Here is a 3,266-nt window from a genome sequence, read left to right on the forward strand (position 1 = left end):
ATATATATATGAGTATATTGCTTGCATGTGCACCCATGTCATGCAGTGCCAGTAGACATCAGAAAAGGGTGGTGGGTCCCCTGGAACTGGAGTTAGGACAGTTACTGTCATGTGGGTGCTGGGAATTGAACCCAAATCCTCTGCAAGAACAACCAGTGCTCTTAACCACTGAGCCATCTCTCCAGTCCTCAAAATAAGTATTTTTTAAAAAATCTCAAACAAAAACCAAAAAAAACATGCTTTAAGTTCAATCTTGGGACATCCCATATTGTACATAGACTCATCAATCTTTGGTAATTTTTACTGTTTTTAGATAACTGGGCATCTGAATGTGAACTTTCACCCACATTATCATATTTGAGTTTTATTACATGCCTGAAAAGTTAAAATAGGAACATTATTTCATTGACTAGAAAATAAACTGAAAAATAGTCATTTGGCAAACTCTAAAATTATCTAGTAAAGCAAACTGAATCACTGATGCAAAATGCTAAGACTTTTTCTTCAGGAAGAATATATTTACAAATCAATATTAAACAGTAGTTTGTTAGGAGACTTGTCAGGTTTTTTATTTAAGCATCAATTTTAAATTTAATGTAATGGATACAATATTCCTAATTTCATGCTGCAAATTTTTTTTTAATTTTTTAAAAACGTTTTATTATTTTTATTTTATGTGTATGAGTGTATTGCCTGCATGTATGTGAATGCACCTGTGTCATGCAATGCTGCGGAGGTCAGCAGAGAGCTTCAGATTCCCCTTGAACTGGAGTTAAGGATGGTTCATAGCTGCCATGTGAGTGCTGGGAATCGAACCCAGGTCCTCTGCAAGAGCAATCAGTGCTCTTAACTGCTGAGCCATCTCTCCAGCCCCGAGAATATTCACTCTTAAAAAAAAACATTTGCAGGGGCTGGAGAGATGGCTCAGCAGTTAAGAGCACTGACAGCTCTTGCAGAGGACTGGGGTTTGATTCCCAGCACCCACATGGTGGCCAACAACCATCTGTAACTCCAGTTCCAGGGAAATCCGTCTCTTGTTCTGACCTCCACGGGCACTGCATGACACGGGTGCACTTACATACATGTAAGCAATACACTCATACACATAAAATAAAAAAATAAATATAAAAAAGTAAATATTCTCTCCTTGGAGTTCTGGAAGGATTTGAATTGTGGTTCCAAATGCCTTCCTTAAAAGCAAATACTATTTCATAAGGTAATTGGAAAGAATCTTGTTCTAGAAAGAGCTTATCTGTTAATTTGATACCTTTACTTTTTCAGTTAGAAATAGTACAATTTAAAACTTAAGGATGGACTTCACCATAATACAGTATGGGATTTTCAATCTTACCTTGCTTGAGGTATACAGAAGTGGTTGATGGAATTGCTAAGAATTTGGTTTCCTAAGCCTCATTGTCCCCAAATGAAATTCAGTAACTGAGAAAATAGTAACGTTTAAAGAACATCCTAGGTGCTAAAGAACACCATGAGAATTACTGTCAGAGAATTAATGTCAGTGAAACTGACATTCTACTTGTGCAAAATGTTTAGCAGAAAATGAATCACAGCAGATGAAGCAGGGTTTCTACATGGTAGTCATATTTTAAAATCACTTCTAGTCTTATAAAACCTCAAATGAACAAAAACTGCCCCATACAGCTGTTATTAGGTTATGCCCTGTCTTGCCACCTTGTAACGATGCTCCGAGTCTAATTTACTGTAGTAATCAGTCTCAAATCCCTCTAAGTCGATGTTCTTATTAGCGTTTATGTTATGGAATTTATGGGCAGCTTCTTTCAGGGACCTATGCCCTTCAAGCCTTTTATTTGAAGACCCGCAATGGCTCCAAACACGGCACTCTCACGCTACTTCAAATACAGACAACAACCAGTAAAATGCACCTGTAAAATATATAAGTAGAATGAGCTCTATTTTAGACAGCGACTGTCGAGAGTCGTAATTCCAGTGGAAAATTTCAAAGCTGAAACTAGTTTCTGCTTCCTGATACTTAAAGCTTTTTGTCGGAAAAAGAAAAACCTATAAAGATCCATTTTTAAAAGACTTAGTTTTACATGAGAAAACAAGCCTAAAGAAACCATTTTTTTTTGCCCACGGTCACGCCCAATATTAGGTTCTAATATAACATCCAAACCAGCTACATCTGTTACGACCCCCCTCCCCCAATTCCTAACTTGCACCACCTCTCGTCCTCTGTGGCACCGACTAAAGTTGTTTTGTTTAACGGTCCTTACCCTATCCCATTTTGCTTTTATGTCAACCGGTAGGAAAATCTTGCACAACGTCTAATAACACGGTGACTTTCATAAACCTTTTTCTTTTGCCAAAATTTTCTCCGAAAGGCTCAGTTCGCTGGGGGGGGGGGGGGGGGGGGGGGGGGGGGGAAAGTCCTTACAAGTACTTGAGCATGCCGAGGGCGCAGCCTGCACGGTCGGGGAGGAAACCACAGCAGAATGCTTTAGTGCGAGAGGGGAAAGCAGGGGGTGGGAGAAAAACACGATGGTGGGAAACCCCTGTGCATTGGGTCTGCCAACCCCTGGCAAAGCTGGGCAGAGCCGGGCGTGAATAAATCTCCTTAAGTGGCGGGGCGCAAACACTGCAGCAGAGCAGAAGAAGTGGGGGCCACGGAGCCGCTGGGCACATTGGGGGAAGGAGGGAGGGACGCAGAGCCCAGCGGCCCTTTTATAGGCCGAGGCCCGCGCCGCGCACGCGCGCACCCGCCCATCCCTCTGGCTTCCCGGGGCTCGGCGCTGAGACCCAGCTACCTGAAAAGGGATGGCCTGCCCACAGCCCCGCCCGGCCCCCGCCCTCCCGCGAGGTCGCGGCCGCGGGAAGTCTGCGCCGCGCCTCACTCCTCCCGCGGGCGGGTTCCCTTACCTTGTGAAAAATGCCTCCGCAATTGCCCCCGCCTCCTCTATAGTATGTGAAATGGCGGTCGGCGAGGCGAGCGCGACAGCGCAGCTCTGGGCCAATCCGGCGTAGCTGCCAAAACGGCCCTAGAGCTCCGACGCTCCCCTCCCTCCGGCTAGCCTATCCATGATATCGGTGCTCCCCCGGCCCCTCCGCGGTGACCGTGCCACAGGCCGAGTCATCGATTCCTCCGCGTGCCTGGCGCGGCCCGGCTTCCCGCCAGCCTCTTCCTTCGCCGCGCGCTCAGGGCGGGGAGAAAACACCTTGTCGCCCCCCGACTGGGTTCCCGCCGGGGCCCACGCCCGCCTCCCTCCCTTTCCCGCCGTGCCCCCTCCCCT

Source organism: Nannospalax galili, unplaced genomic scaffold (assembly GCF_000622305.1).
Source record: "Nannospalax galili isolate Female #2095 unplaced genomic scaffold, S.galili_v1.0 scaffold646, whole genome shotgun sequence".
NCBI classification, from domain to species: domain Eukaryota; kingdom Metazoa; phylum Chordata; class Mammalia; order Rodentia; family Spalacidae; genus Nannospalax; species Nannospalax galili.